This window comes from Ictidomys tridecemlineatus, chromosome 11 (assembly GCF_052094955.1).
Source record: "Ictidomys tridecemlineatus isolate mIctTri1 chromosome 11, mIctTri1.hap1, whole genome shotgun sequence".
NCBI classification, from domain to species: domain Eukaryota; kingdom Metazoa; phylum Chordata; class Mammalia; order Rodentia; family Sciuridae; genus Ictidomys; species Ictidomys tridecemlineatus.
The window spans coordinates 84163871-84181246 of NC_135487.1; the positions used below are offsets into that span (position 1 = coordinate 84163871).

Genomic DNA, 17376 nt, shown 5'->3' on the forward strand with positions numbered 1-17376 from the left:
TTACAAGTCATTTTCCCAAATTCACAACTTTCTCATGTGGGTGATCTTAAAAAAAAAAAAAAGTTAAAAAAGAAAAGAAAGAAACTTTCACTAGATGTAAATAGGCCAAGTCATTTAATCCCTCCACAAGTTTAAATTGACTACACTTTTCTAGCTGGAAATGTATTTTTATTATTTTAGTGAGTTTAAATAATGTACCCATGGTAATGAATAAGGCCTGGGTTTAGGTCCTGAAACCTTCTCTATCAGCTTGTTTCATAATTACTCCAATATTATGGAACACAATAAGACATTTTCTTGGTTCAGTTTTAATAGTAATAAGAATTTTTAAAATCCATGCTACTTCGCAGTTTTTCAGACTTTTTTCTCCTAAATGTGGTATTTTGAAATTCTTAGGTATGCTATATAATTATATAAAGTCCATTTCCTTGTGTTCATAAACTTTAGCACCCAATAAAAGTAGTAGGAATTGGGCTATATAAACTACTTCCTCATCTCCACCCCTTAATTACCAGTAATGAGTTTTATTTAGAAAACAATGAGGAACAAGTACCATAGCCTACAGGCATCTAGGAATGGAGGGAATTCAGACACAGAAATTAAGGCTCTGGAGAGGTTAAGTCATAGTGGAAACTTCTGGAGTGGAACTGAACTCTTATACCCTTTTCCCAGCTGCAGACTTAGATAAGATGTGAGGTGTTTAGTTTATGCATGGGACCCACCATCAACTGACATTTTATCTATCTTTTTTTCCTCTATGAAAGAAAAGAAATGGAAATACAAGTGCTTGTTACCACATGCTTTTAAGGCCTAAAAGCCTATCAATAAGCATGCTGTATCCATGGTTGAGGAGATCACTTTATAAATTGCCAGAAGAATCTTCTCTAATGAAGACTGAAGTCCCTCTCCCTCCCCAAGAACCATGAGAGAAAAGAGAGATAGTCCCCTAGTTGCACATGGGATCTCCCTTTCTCCTCCGACCTCCCTATGCTTCTCCCAAACAGGCCAGGCTGCCTTGGTAGGTGGCTGGGAGAAAAAGCAACACTCAGTCCCCCAGGGCAAAGTCTTTGGTCTTTTCCTCCTGGTCCCCCATTTTGTAGCGCAGCAGAAAGCGCAGGTGAAGAGGGTTGTCCTGGGAGGGCAGCAGCGTGATCTCTGCTGAAATGATCCTGTCTTGCTCCACTTGTACTGTCTCCTTTAGGAAGAGGAGGGCCTTCTTCTGGAGTGTGGACCAGTGAAAAGGCGAGATGGACAGCACCAGGGGTTTCTCTGAATCTCCCCCAGGGAAGGTCACCTGGAACCAAAAGGCCAAACCATGCATGGGCGCCCAGCCATAACAGCTGTAGCGGAAGTGCCCACCCACCTTGAGTTCAGCTCCAGCTCCAGGCCGGCGTAGGCCAGCTGGAGCTGAGCAAAGTACTGCAGCCAGGCCAACACATCCTGGCTGGACAGACCCTGCACCAATATCTCCGTGTGGCTCATGAGGCAGCTTGTGGTGAAACTCTCTAGACAACTCATATCCATGCCTTAGTGCTGGCTCCAAAAGCCTAGGTGCCACTCCAGCATCTGGTCGCTGATGGGGGCTACAAAGAGCTCAGTGGAAGCCAATAGGAGAATACCACCTGCCGCAGTCTGGCTGGGCACAATTCAGGAGCCACTTTTCAAAAGAAACTAACTTTATTTTTAGAACTACAAATGCCAAACAAAACAGCTCCTCAGGAAAAAACCCTCAGAGCCCACTGCCACCACTGGCTTCCCACAAGCCTCTCACTCACACAAGCCTCACCACCTCCCACAATCCTCCTGTTCTTGAGGCCATTTGGCTGGGTCGCGTGGGTGGAGCCAAAGAAGTCCCCCAATGAGCAGCTCCCTGGTCTGAAAGGGCAGGGCAACAGCCCAATGAACATCACCGCAGGGGAGCCAATCAGCTAGATGTTGCTGGGGCCACTGTGAGCCAATCATCAGCTTTGCAGTCTGAAGGGCGGGGAAACAGCCCAATGAACATCGCCGCAGAGGAGCCAATCAGCTAGATGCTGCTGGGGCCGCTGTGAGCCAATCATCAGCCGGCAGCTGGAAGTTTGCTGGCAGCTGGAAGTTTGCTGGGGCCCCTTTGGCTGTGGCTCTCAACATCTCCCCCTCTCTTTTTAAACAACAAGCATGTGGCTTAGGGACTGCACCTGCCTTAGGTTGTCCAATACTACATATGGTCCTTACTCGTCTTCAGATGAGCTGACCTCAGGGTGTCAGCCTCCTGTCTTAGGTTGGTACCATTGTAATTGGATCTTACCCATCATTGACTACCAGTCCAGTATATAGCCACACCTGTGGAGAGGTCTTTGTACCAGCGGGGGGGGGGGGGGGAAGGGGGTTAGGTTCTTTGCCTCACCTCTGTGGCCCCCAAATTTTAGCTGAATGATCATGACAAGCAGAAGGGAGGAAGATACACCAAGCCAATTAATGGCTCTTGTTGGAAAAATTATACCACCAATGACATCATCAGCAAAAATACCCCAACACTATCACAAGTCGCTGCACCAACAGATAGTTCACAATGCATACAAGTGACACATAATCTATGCAAGTTCTGCAAGCAGTTCAGTGATGGCTATTGCAGAAGCTGTAGATTAGTTTTATCTTTGTCTTCACCAGCACTGGGATGAAGATAGGAATTCTGGCAATAATGGTTAAAGAAAAAATTATGTAACATTCCAGAAGGCACTAAAAGAAAACAATTTTCTTAACAATGCACATTGTCTTGAAGAGAATTATTAAATATAATGAAAAGGAAAGGTGAAAGTAAACAAACAGATCTATTAACCTCCTTTTTTGTTTACATATTAAAACAATCCTTAACAGTTATTTACCCAATTTAAATTAAACCATTTAAATCACGTGAATAAAAAAAATATTTGGATCCATCTTTTCATGAGCGCTCATCATATATGATATATGGACATACATACATTCAAACATATAACACAAAACACAATTGTGCACACATAATATAATACATACAACACATAACATAATAGTAAAGGCCTTATAACTTTTTACAGGTGAAACCTCCATTGCAATGTTTGAAAACTCTATAGTTTCAAAAAAAAAATAGAACTGATCAGCAAAACTTAACCTAGGTCTGTATGAGCTCAAAAAACAAAATAGAACTTCATAATATGGGAAAGGGCAATAATAAAATAGATATTGAAAAAAGGATCCTGGTTCTGTCCCAGATGTAAGGATAGCCAAATTGGAGTTTGGGATACCAGCTGTTATGGATTTGAGCCAAATCATCTTCTTTTTGGTCTGTAGAAATCGCTTTAGTTAATCTCTCTGGAATACAAATCAGCTGCTGTTCTCCCAGTGGAAACACACAAACAGACCCGCGACTCCAGACAATCACTGGGTCAGGACCTTGGTTAATCTCTCTGGAATCCAAATCGGCTGCTGTTCTTCCTGTGGAAACACACAAACAGACCCGCGACTCCAGACAATTACTGGGTCAGAACCTTTCCATTGTCCTGTTAGAATATCTTTCCAAAGTACCTTGGGCTTATGTACATTTTTTGGACACATATGCCTTTCTTCAGCACTAAGTCCTGATGAATCCAAATTTAAAAAGTTTAGAGTAAAAAGGGTTATTTTAAGTTTATCTTTGGGGAATATATACCCCTTCCCAATTCCGTCTTTTTGCTTTAATAAGTACATTTTAATAGTTTGATGAGCTCTTTCAACTATGCCTTGTCCCTGTGGATTGTATGAGATTCCTGTTATATGAGTAATGCCAAATGATGAGCAAAATTGTTTAAAAGAGGTAGAAGTATAACCAGGGGCATTATCTGGTTCTAACTGTTTTGGAATGCCCACAGTGGCAAAAATTTTGTAAGCAATGAGCTATAACATCTTTAGTTTTTTCTCTGGAATGAAGGGAGCCCATCAAAAATCCAGAAGAAGTATCAACTGTAACATGCAAATATTTTAATTTTCCAAATTCTGGCAAATGTGTGACGTCCATCTGCCAAATATGGTTAGGTATCAATCCTCTAGGATTGACTCCAAGATTAACTTGTGGTAAAAAGGTCACACAATTTTGACATTGTTTTATTATTTGTCAAGCTTGTTCCTTAGTTATTTTAAAATGCTTTTGTAAAGTATTAGCATTGACATGGAACCTTTTATGAAAATTTGTAGCTTCTTCTAGTGTAGAGAAAATATGTATGTCATGTGTAGTTTCATCTGCTAAATCATTGCCCAAACTAAGGGCTCCAGGCAATCCTGTATGTGCCCTGATATGTCCTATAAAGAATGGATCTTTTCTGTCCCAGATTAAACTTGCTATAGTGGAAAACAAAGAGAAAACAGTAGAAGAAGGGGAAATCCTACCAGCATCTTCAAGGGATACTATAGCATTAACTATATACTGACTATCAGAAAATAAATTAAATACAGAATCTTTAAACATCACAAAAGCTTGTAATAGTGCATTAAGCTCTACCTTTTGAGCTGATTGTTTGGGTACTAAAAATGTAAAAGTTTGTTCAGGTGTAACTATTGCTGCTGTACCATTATTTGACCCATCAGTGAATATATTTGGAGCATTCATGATAGGTGTTTTTCTTGTCATTTTTGGAACAATTATAGGATGCAATGACCAAAAAGACAATAAAGGATTAGATGGTAAGTGGTTATCAAATGAAACATTAGATTTGCACATGATTATTGCCCAAGTATTTAACTCATTAGCTAATTCATCAATTTGATTCATATTATATGGAGTAATAATTTTATTGGGAGAAATTCCAAATACTCCCTTTGCTGTTTTTATTCCTTTGAGTATCAATTGTCCTACAGCCTCAGGATACCTAGTAAGAATAGTATTAGGAGAATAAGATAAATGTATCCATAATAATGGACCTTCTTGCCAAAATACTCCTGTAGGAATATTTTTTGTTGGTAGTACAATAAATAATAAAGGCAAACTTATATCAATTCTATCCAAATGCATATTTTCCATATATGTTTCAATGATTTTTAATGCCTTTCTTGCTTCAGGCATTAACATTCGGGGTGAATTTGGATCTCATGGACCTTTTAGGATATCAAATAAAGGTCCCAATTCTCCTGTTGGAATACCTAGATAAGGCCTTATCCAATTTATGTCTCCTAATAACTTTTGAAAGTCATTAAGTGATTTGAGTTGATCTACTCGTATTTGAATTTTTGGTGGACGGACCATGGTTGAGGATAATAGAACTCCTAAATATTTAATTGGAAAATTTAATTGTACTTTATTGCTATCTCTAGATTATAATTTTTTAATAAATTTGTAAGTGTGGCATAACATTCTAGCAATGTGTTTTTAGCTTTGTGTGCTAATAATACATCATCCATATAGTGAAATATATGTAGTTCAGGATTGATTTCTAAGTGGCTGTATTACTTTGTTAACATAAATTTGACACATAGTTGGGCTGTTAGCCATCCATTGAGGGAGTATTTTCCATTCATATCTCTGATCAGGACCTTCATGATTCAGTGCAGGGATAGTAAATGCAAAACGTGGACTATCCTCAGGATGAATTGGAATTGAAAAAAAACAATATTTAATATCTATAACTGAAACATACCAAGTTTTTGGCAAAGCAGACAATTGAGGAATCCCCGATTGAGCAGTTCCCATAATGACCATTTCATTATTAATGGCTCTTAAATCTTGCAATAATCTCCATTTACCAGATTTCTTTTTGATGACAAAAATGGGAGTATTATGGGGAGATATGAAAGGTTGTATATGTCCTTCCACTAATCGTTGTTTGACCAGATCATGTGCTAATTGTATCTTTTCTTTAGTTAAGGGCCACTGAGGAACCCATACTGGTCTTTCTGATTTCCATGTAATTTTTATTGTCTCAGTGGCCCTTTGTGAAAATCCAACCCATGCCTGTCTGTTCCTTGATCTATTTGTATTGGTGCTGCTATACCTTGTTCTTGTTTTTCTAATCTTTTTCCTTTCCTAAATCCTTGTCTAGCCATAATAGTGGGCGCATTTGGATTGATGTTATTTGTTAATGTTAGTCCTAATTGATCTAGGACATCTCGTCCCCATAAATTTACAGGAAGATGATCCAATACATATGGCTGTATAGTTCTTTCACATCCTTCAGGATCCTTCCAATCTAATACCCTTGCACTTCTATGGGGATTAGTCGCCACTCCTAGGCCTCGAAGCGTTTGGGTGGCTTGTTGTAATGGCCAATGTTTTGGCCATTCTTGACGAGAGATGATGCTAAGGTCTGCACCTGTATCCAGTAGCCCATTAAATTCATGTCCTTGAATATTTAGTTTTAGCATGGGGCAAGAATCTAAATTTAAAGAAAGCATAGCCCAATCTACACCTGTGGAGCCTAATCCCTTGGAACCTCTTTCTACAGCCTGACTGGAAAATTTATCATGTAGGCTTGCTATTATTAGTAACTGTGCTATTCTATCTCCTGGTGAAATTACTGATATACCCTTTGGAGAACTGGCTATAATTTTTATTTCACCTTCATAATCGGGATCAATTACCCCAGGACTTATCAAAAGTCCTTTTAGAGTAGAAGAGCTGCGTCCCAATAATAAGCCTACTGTTCCTTTGGGAAGAGGTCCTTTCACCCCTGTGGGAATGATTTGAACTCCCATCTCTGGAGTTAGTACTGATCTGGTGGAGGCACAGATGTCCAACCCTGTGCTCCCTCTGGTTTGTCTGATGAGGGATCTGATGGACAATGTGTCCTGGGCACTACCCTGATGGGGTTGCTGGGTTCCTCCAGTGCTCCGTATATTTGTGGTTTGGGGCCCCGGAGCATTGGGGCCCCCTGTCCATTTTTTTGGCAATGGAGCCTGATGCCTTTGTCCACAAAATTGTGGATAAACACCTTGTCCTTGTTCCTTTTTTGATAATAGAGTACCCTCTATGGTGGTTTGAGAATGGCATTCATTAGCCCAATGTCTCCCTCTACGGCATCGTGGGCAAATACCCGGTATTCTACTCCTTTGATACCTAGTTTTGTTAAACCCTCCTCCTATGGGACAATTACTTTTAAAATGTCCTGTTTGTTGACAACTATAGCATGTTTATGGCCTGGCATATAAAGTCTGTTTTACTGCAGCTGCCACAATTTGCCCTTGTTCATTAATGTCTCTGGCATCTAAAGCCTGTTTTACTGCAGCTGCCATGACTTGCTCTTGTTCATTAATGTCTCTACATAATTTAATATATGTGTTTACATCTTCCTGTTTTCATGGTCTAATGATATCTCTGCACCAACAATTCGCTTGGTCATAAGCCAGTTGTTTTATTAATGGCATTGCTTGTTCTGTATTCCCAAAAATTCTGGTAGCTGTTTGAATAAGCCTATCTACAAATTCAGCGTAAGGTTCATTAGCTCCTTGTATTACCTTAGATAATTGACCTTGTAAACCTCCATGTCCTTGTAAAGTCTTCCATGCCCTAATCTCCTCTGCAGCAATTTGTGAGTATACGCCAGGATCATATGCAATTTGTTGCTGCTGATCCTCATAAGGTCCCTTTCCTAACAACACATCTAGATTTCTCTGAGGATAACCAGCTGCTGCATTTCGCCTAGCTGTCTCCTTGCAAAATTCCTCATTGGCAACCTTCCATAATAGGTATTGACCTCCATTTAGCACAGCTTTACACATATTAGCCCAATCTGCTGGCATCATATTCAAGTTGTTAATGGATTCGACCAAGCTTATAGTGAAGGGTGCTTGAGGACCATAGGTTGTTACAGCCTCTTTTAGCTCCTTCACTGTTTTGAAATTTAAACCCTGGTAAATTCGCTGCCCTCCTACCTCAAATACAGGGCATGTTAATACTTGAGATCCTGTCTCAGGATCCCAACTATCAACTACGGGGGTTGGGAGCCTCCTAGCATATGGAGGTGGTGCTGTTGATTGGACACTTATGCCCTCTGGTGATACAATGCTGTTAGTAGCAGTCTCTTGTAGAGGTGGTGCTGTTGGTTGGACACTTATGCTCTCTGATAGAAAGGTGTTATTAGCAGTCTCCTGTTGTAACTTTTCCCTTGATGGCTTTTTCTGCTCTAAACTTCGTTCCTCTGTCTCACTAGCTCGAAAGACCTTCTCTTTTACTTGAATTTTTCCTCTTTCTGACTAATTTGAGAGACCTTCTCTTTTACTTGAATCAATATGTCTTCTCCTTCCTCTACCTTTGTCTGAATTGAAGGCTTTGGACTAAGGAGACCAGATATGAACGTCCACAATGGCAATGTGCCAACTGGCAGAGTTCCTGGGCTTTTCTATTCTTTTTAAATCTTCACCATGATAGTCCCACTGTGATATATTTAACAACTCCTCCTTAAAAAGCCATGGGCTACATTTTTGTATTGTATCAACGTATGCCCTGACTGTTCTTGATTTTACTGAGATGCCTCATTCCTCTAACAATTTACTTAACAGTCTTTCGGTTTGGTTTTTACTAATTTCTGATCCCGTATTTCTACTATAATACAACCCAACAAGATGACACCAAACAAAACCGAGACAGAATGAAATAAAAATGGAACAACAAAAATTCATTATAGCCTTTCTATCCTCCTGACATGTGCATCTGTCCTTTCTCCCTATCTGTTCCTCAGCCACAAATAGTTTTTCCTCAGATGTGAGTGGTTTTTCTTCCGTCTCACTCATCTCCAGGGACAGGCAACTTAAAACAAAAATGAAGCAAAACAAAAGAGGAAACTTAGAAGGGCTACCCATCCTCTCGCCCTGCCCTCAGAGGTGAGAAGTTTACTTACCCTCAGTCGCTCCCCGTGCGAGCCACCAAATGCTGCAGTCTGGCTGGGCACAATTCAGGAGCCATTTGTCAAAAGAAACTAACTTTATTTTTAGAACCACACAGGCCAAACAAAACAGCTCCTCAGGAAAAAACCCTCAGAGCCCAACTGCCACCACCGGCTTCCCACAAGCCTCTCACCCACACAAGCCTCACCACCTCCCACAATCCTCCTGCTCTTGAGGCCAATTGGCTGGGTCACGTGGGCGGAGCCAAAGAAGTCCCCCAATGAGCAGCTCCGTGGTCTGAAAGGGCAGGGAAACAGCCCAATGAACATCACCGCAGAGGAGCCAATCAGCTAGATGTTGCTGGGGCCGCTGTGAGCCAATCATCAGCCAGCAGCTGGAAGTTTGCTGGGGCCCCTTTGGCTGTGGCTCTCAACAACCACCCTCCCTCAGCCACTGGGTCTGTAGGTGCAGCACAGAGCTCAGCATGGACTTATGCAGAAGTCCATAGCCCATTCACTCGCTCACGATGGCATCCACCTGCTCTGGCAAATCCACCGTCTCCACCGGACCCTTTGGGATATGCACTTGGTCCTGCAGCCCATTGAGCAGCCCTACCTCTACCAGCCTGGGCACAGAATATGCTCAAAATGCCGGTGCCTGCACCCACCTCCAACAAGGTCTTGTGTTAAGAGCCACAGCCGAAGGGGCCCCAGCAAACTTCCAGCTGCCAGCAAACTTCCAGCTGCTGGCTGATGATTGGCTCACAGTGGCCCCAGCAACATCTAGCTGATTGGTTCCTCTGTGGTGATGCTCATTGGAGATGCTCATTGAGTTGTTTCCCCACTCTTTCAGACTGCCAGCTGATGATTGGCTTACAGCGGCCCCAGCAACATCTAGCTGATTGGCTCCTCTGTGGTGATGCTCATTGGGCTGTTTCCCTGCCCTTGCAGACCACGGAGATGCTCATTGGGGGACTTCTTTGGCTCTGCCCACATGACCCAGCCAATTGGCCTCAAGAGCAGGAGGATTGTGGGAGGTGGTGAGGCTTGTGGTTGAGGGAGAGGCTTGTGGGAAGTCAGTGGTGGCAGTTGGGCTCTGAGGGTTTTTCCTGAGGAGCTGTTTTGTTTGGCCTGTGTGGTTCTAAAAATAAAGTTAGTTTCTTTTGACAAGTGGCTCCTGAATTGTGCCCAGCCAGACTGTGGCAGTCTTGCCCCACAGAGCTGCCCAGTTCTGCAGGATGCCAAGGCAGTAGGCATTGGTGAGGATGCAGTTGGAGATCCTCTCCTCCCCAACATGTCCCTGTAGCACTCCTGGTACAGGTGGTCCTGCTTGCTTGCTCTTAGTCCTCTGGGGTCGGGATCATGGACAGGCCACCTCCTGCTCTCCTCCATCTTCTTCTTCAGTTCTCTCCCCTCCTTTGCCACCACCCCGTGATTCTCCAGATATTTCATATAAATGGAATCATACAGTATTTGGTCTTTTGTGATTGGCTTCTTAACATGATGTTTTCAGGTTTCACCTATAGTGCAGCATGTATCAGTACTTCAAATTTCTTTTTATTGCCAAATAATATTCCCTTTTATGGATACACCACATTTTATTCAGTTGACAGATCCTGGGGTCATTTACATATTTTTGGCTCTTATGAATAATGCCATATAAAATTCATGTGCAAGTTTCTATGTGAACATTTTATTTTCATTTCTCTAGTGTATATACCTTTGGGACTTACTGAGTCATATGCTCTTTCCCCTTACTGGTTAAGTGTAAGTTCAAATAAAAAAAATGGAACTGTTAATTCTGGCTGAGAATTTAGAAAAGACTTCTTAGAAAAATTGGTATGTGAGCTAAGTTTTGAAATAGGAGTGATAGGATTCAACCAGAAAAGGGAAAAATGAGATGACAAAAAGTTAGACATTTTGACGTGAATAACATTTGACTTATGTTTGCATATCATTATCCAAAGTACATGTATGAAAACACAAATTGGTATAAATATATTTTATATACAACAAGAGATATGCAAACTGTGCTCTGTAAGTGTAATACGAATTATAATGCATTCCGTGGTCATATAAAAAATCAATTTAAAAAAGGCATTTTAAAGAGTGGTATATCAGTAGTAAATTTTCATCAACACAGCATGTTTTTACTTCTGAATGTTTTATTAGTATATTATAGTTACACATAATAGTGGGGCTCATTTTGACATAATTATGTATCATGGAATAAAATTTGCTCCACTTCAGTCCCCAGTACTTCCCCTTTTCCTCTCCTTCTCCCTCCTCCTATTTCCCTTCTACTCTAATGGTCTTCCTTCTATTTATTTATAATTTTAAAATTTAGTTCTTTATATATAAACATAAAGGTCAAATTCACTGTGGTGCATTCACATATACATAGCATAATTTGGTCAATTACATTCCTCTCCTTTCCCATTCCTCCTCCCTCCCCATCCTTTGCTCCACTGATCTCCCTTCTATTTTCACAGGATTCCTCCCCCACTTTTTCCCCTTTCTTTGGTCAAGCTTCCTTCTATGAGATAAAACATTCAACCTTGACTTTCTGAATCAGACTTATTTAATATATATTAGTAAAATACTCACAAAATTTAATATTTAACTAGAACTCTACAGTTTCATGGCATTGAGTACATTCACATTTATACAACCATCACCACCAACCATCTTCAAAACATTTCCATCTTGGCAAATTGCAACTTTTCACGCTTAATAAAGATAACTCCTAGTCCCTGGCAACCTCCACTCTAATCCTAGAGAACTTTTGGATTGTTTCTTTTTTCACTTAGTAAGAGAGGTCCCCCACTGACTAATGGGTGGTGTCTATATTTGCAGGCCTTGCTGCACATACATGATTGAGTGTATTGTAAGGACAGGTAACATAAAATAGGGGAAAAAAAGAGGTGGAGACAAAAACTAAACATATGGATCTCTATCCACAGGCTTAAGCAGCCCTGCCACAGATCTGCCTGATTATTTCACATCAAGAAATTGACCTTCCACCTGGTGCTGTGGCACATGCCTGTAATCCCACCACCCTGGGAGGCTGAGGCAGGAGGATTGCAAATTCAAATCCAGCCTCGGCAAAAGCAAGAGGCTAAGCAACTCAGTGAGACCCTGTCTCTAAATAAAATACAAAAAAAAAAAGGCTGGGGATGAGACTTGGTGGTTGAGCACACCTGATTTCAATCCCGAGTACTAAATAAATAAATAAATAAATAAATAACATAAAAATAAAAATAAAAAAAACATAAAAAACAAAAAACCCCAGAAATTGACCTTGACCTTCCTATAATCCCAACTACTCAGGAAGCTGAGGCATGAGTATTGCAAATTTAAGGGCAACCTGGGCAGCTTAGCAAGACCCTGTCTCAAAATAAAGTTTGTAAAAGGGCTGGGGATACAGCTCAGAGGTAAAATGCTCTGGGTTCCAGTCCCCGTACTGGCGAGTGATAAAAAAGAAATTGATTTTTGGAGCCATTTTCACTTTGCAGATCCACCAGCAGTTTCAAAGTTTCCGTGTCTTCACAGGAGGCCAGGCACATCACAGCACCACTATAGTTTCATGTCCTCAGTACCCATCCATGGTGAGGATTCTGCTGAGGGTCCTGTAGGCACCTTCCATGTTCCCCTCTTGTACCATCACAGTCCTGGCATTGAACTTCAAATGTTTTACCATGATATTGGATTGAAATCTAAATTTTGTAGAACCCTGAGCCCCCAGAACCCAGCCAACCTGAAGCACATTTGCTTGCACTGATGCTTTCTGTCAAGAAATCATTTCCTAGTGCAGCCTCTTGAAAAACAACTTGGCAATGCCTCAGAGTTAAACAGTTATACTATGATGGAGGAACTTTCCAAAAGAGTCAAATAAAAATTAATCACTGTATCCTAACCTATATGTCTACTAAATCATATTAGTTAGTAGAGTGACTGACTGGACTCATCAAAAATTGAGTATTAAAGAAAATTCTTTTTAACACTCATGTAGTTTACTTGAATATAATAACACATACATAATTAGCTTAGCCTTATAAAAATATGGGGCTTGGTCAAAATATTTACTCATTTCTTAAATTAATGGTAGAATACACATAACACTCTCCATCACAACCATTTTTAAGTGTACAGTTCAGATCAGTGGCTTAATTACAGTCATGTGGTTGTGTGCCCAATCTTCAGAACTCTTTGTCTTACAAAACCAAAACTCCATTTCCATTAAGCACCTCCCTATTCCACTATTCATTCCCTAGCAATCACCAATCTAACTTTCTTTCTCTATGAATCTTACTACTCTGGGTCAGATTAACTAATGTTAAGTAGAATTACACAGTATTTGTCCTTAGTTCACATAGCATCATATCCTTAAATGTCATTAATGATGTATCAGAATTCCCTTCCTTTTTAAGGATGAATACTATTCTACTCTGTGTGTATGCCAAATTTTGTTTATCCATTCAACCTTTGATGAACACTTAAAATGCTTACACCTTTGGCTAATGCAAATAATGCAAATAATGAGATTTGGGGAATTATTTGGGTTTTTATTTTTAATTTATTTTGAATTTTTAATTGTAATTAAACACAGTACCTTTATTTTATTTATTTATTTATTTATTTTTATGTTGTTCTAGAATTAAACTCAGTGCCTTGCAAGTGCTAGAGGAGTGCTCTACCACTGAGCCACAACCCCCCCCATCATTTGTTACTAATAAGCCTGGCTTATTCTGACTAGAATGTACCTAGGATTAGACACTGCTATTGCTGCTGTCAGCACTGACTCTCACACCATGAAGACCACAAGGGGAGTGTGAATGTCACATACATGTCATCACACCTCACAAGTGACCTGCAAATGCAGGAAGGTAATCTTCATTTACTTGTACATTTTTTTCTAAGTAAATCTCTTTGGCAGACCTTATTTGTACTTAGAACTCAAGTGGGAAGGGATTCTGAGAAATGTCATTTTTAGCTTTTCAACTTCTTTAAACAGGAGGGTGGAGTGGAAGTTGGAAGTGGTACCAGTAATGTACCATAATGCAAGTTTTTCAAAGGCAGGGGTGTTTTTGCTAATTATTTTGTATGTTTTGTATCCAGTCTTTGACATGACATTAGTGGTTGTCAAAAAATATTTCTTGAAATAATCTGAGTTTATGGACCAATCCTTAGTTTTTCTCACTCAGGTGAAATAATAGAGATGTAAAATAAGTGGTAAAACTACTCCCTGCTAAAGATTTGAGAGTTCTGAAAGTACTCTGGGCTATGAGAAGGAAATAGCAGAAGTCATCAATACAAAGGAGTGGAGGTGGGCAGAAGAGAAAATATCCATACCAAACAATTAGAGAATACCTTGTAAGTTAATTAGATTCAACTGCAAATAAAACTTAAAACTGCAGTAGCTTAAATATTACAGGAGCTCATTGTTTCCTTAAAGGCAGGGGGTAAACAGGCTGGATCTCTGCCATGGGAGCTCCTTGACCCTCAGGAACTCATGCACTGTTACACCATCATCTTTAATGTGATGGTTGATGATAGCTGCTTTTGCACCAGCCACCATTTCTCAGTTTCAGTCATCAAGAAGATGGTAGGAAGGAAAGTATGCCCCCTCCTTTCAAGAACACTTCCTAGAAGATGCACACTCCTCTTTTATTTAAATCTCATTTAAATGAATGTGCACTGTGAACAGAAGTGATGATACCAATTGAGGCTAGGTCCATAGAGACTGCCCTTACATGATCCTCTTCATTTCTGGCATCTTCTGGTCAGATTTTTGCCATCAAGGGAAACATTGGATATCACATACTGGATGACAGAGCATCTACTAGCCTGGATCTCTAGGTGATTATGAATCAAAGAGTTACTGCCCTCACCCAACTGCCCTTGGCCAGGAAACGTTTACACTGAACTGTTAAGTGAGCAAGAAACAAAAATTTATTGTGATCCTTTGAGGTATATTTGCCACAACAACTAGCAATGTCTTCATACAAAAATTGTTACAGAAGCAGGATGCTATTTTAAAAATCTCAAACTCGTCAGGCAGTAGACAGCAAGAAAACTTACCAGAGACTGGAAAATGGAAATCCATGGCAAAATGTCTTGTTATCTTTTCTTCTATTAAAAACATAACACCACAATTTGGATAGGTTACAATGAAGAGTGGTTTATTTTGGCTTTTTTCTGCTTCAAGGTCAAAGGGCTGAATCTGGTGATGGCCTTCTTGCTGGCAGAGTCCCAAAGTGGTGCAAGGCATCACAAGGCAGGAGAGAGGGACCATGAGAACTGCCTTTTGTAGCAAACCCACTCTCAATCCATTATCCTATTAATGTGTTAATCTATCAATCACATAAATGAGGTAATCCATTCATGGGAGAAAAGTTCTAAACACCTCCTAAAGGTTCTTTAGCTTACTGTCCCATGTGGATTCAGTTTCAGTACAAATTTTGGATGTTGAAACCATAGTACAAGACATTTGGTAAGAATTGCCTGCAGTAAATTGAAAGGACAATAAGATGCCTCTAAATCCCATAGCTCTAGAACTGATTGGAAAATGAAATGCTGGTAGGCTATATTCACTGGCTGTATTTAACAAGATATTGGAAAAACAAGATGACTCCTAGAATAATTAAAAAGTTTCCAAACATGATGTAAAAGGAATATAGAGAGTTCAGAACTTTGGAGCCTTGAGGGGTTGAAAAAACTGTTCTATACTTCAAAGAATAGGAAATAAATCTGAAAAGGCATTTGAGCAACAAAGGTCGATAAAAATTTCAGTCATGCAGCAAAAATTAGATTTGGGGCGTGGCCTCACATTGGAGGTCTCCTAGTAGCTCCCTCAATTTCAGAGGAAAAGAGGCATAGGAATGAAGAAGCAAAGAAATGGGATCAAGAATTTTCTCTAGGAAACTTTCATGTTTACTGGCTTATGGAACTGACAGGGAAGGAAATGGATCAGAAGTCTTTTCAGTGTTTGAGAAATTGTACCACTAAGAAAATCACTTAAGAGCTTTTTTAAAAGCTGCATTCTCTCTACAGAAGTCATGGTTCTCAATATCCATTTCAAATGCAGGCTTAGAGGAAGAACTTACAGAACCCAGTGACCCAGTGACCACAGGGGACCAAGGACAAGGGGGTTCCCCACTGAGAGTGGTAACAGGGTCTAGTAGTGGAACTTCCCATTCAGGTCTATCACAGTGCCTCCTAGCATAATCTCATCTTTGCATAGGCCAGTTTCTTCTTTTCCCTGCTTTCCTACCTGGACATGTTGACTGCAGTAAATTTGCTTCATTGTTACATACTGGGTGCAGGTTGGAAAAGATCTGAGTACATGGGTTGCAGTAGAGTTTCTTACCCTCAGCACTACTGATATGTTGGACAGGAAAGTTCTTTTTGTGGGGCTGTCCTGTGTATTTTATAATGTTCAGCAGCCTTCCTGGCCTCTACACACTAGTTGCCAATAGTATCCACCTCACTCCCCCAATTGTGTCAGTCAAAACGTTTCCAGACATTCCACAAAACCCACCTCTGGTTGAGAATTATTGAGCCACAGGATAATATGGAGAGATATCATGACCAGATGGAGAATCCTGTGCATTGCCTGGGGAATCCTGTATTTTGAATTTAATGCACTGGCTGGGTGGGATTTTAGGTTATCTTACTTGGTGAGGAAATGAGCATATTATTTGTTTGCAAAAAATAAAGGACGAAATGGTGATTTGGTGACCAAATGGATGGACTATAGCATAGAGTTCAAGGTTATCACCAAATCTGCTTTCTCATAATTCACGATAGCTAAGATCCAAACTGGGATTAGATACCCCACTATGCTTAGCCCTAAACATAAACATTCAACAAACAAGAATGTTCACCAGAGTACTACTAGCAATGGCCTAAAACTCAAAGGACTTGGCAGTGCTTTACATCCCTCTAGAGGAGCCTGTTCTATAATTGATAAACCCTAATATACCTCACCACCTTTAGCATTTATCAGCCTATATACTGCCATCTTCAGCAAACCCTAACAAGTTCTTATAGTAAGCAAGAGAATTTTACATTAATATGTTAGGTCAAGGTGTAGCCTATAAGGTGGAAAGTAATGGGCTACATTTTCTACTTCTTAGAACAAATCTTCACGACAGCTTTTATGAAACTTAAAAGCCCAAGTCGGATTTAGTAGTAAGTTAAGAATAGAGAGCTTAGCTGAATTGGGCAATAAAGTATGCACACACAACCCGTCACCCTCTTCAAATATAATTACACAAAATCTGATACATAATCCACTTGATTAGACTGTATGAGAAGAGATAAGTCATAACAAGGTAGACATACTGGAAAGCGTGTTTGGAATAAACAAAATGTAGCTTATTCACTAAATCACCCGGCCTACACCTGGGAGATTTCACCCACTATGAACATTTTGAACTAATGCTAGCCCACAACCCCTTCCCACTAAAATATGATTCATTTTAATAAATAAAACATTTATCTTAAATAAAAGTAGAGGAGATAGAAATTATTACCAGGAGCTATAGAGAAAACACCATAAGGGAAAGAT

The 17376-nt window shown here is 40.1% G+C and overlaps 1 non-coding gene and 1 pseudogene across 1 annotated transcript; one reads left to right on the forward strand and one right to left on the reverse strand.

Moving 5' to 3' along the window:
• Positions 1-1045: 1045 nt before the first annotated feature.
• On the reverse strand, positions 1046-12504 carry LOC144368599 (protein arginine N-methyltransferase 6-like; annotated as a pseudogene).
• Positions 12505-16692: 4188 nt separating this feature from the next.
• Positions 16693-17165, forward strand: LOC144368791 (18S ribosomal RNA). Its single transcript, XR_013428370.1, has one exon. It is a non-coding gene; the product is annotated as an 18S ribosomal RNA (ribosomal RNA).
• The last annotated feature ends 211 nt before the right edge of the window (positions 17166-17376 follow it).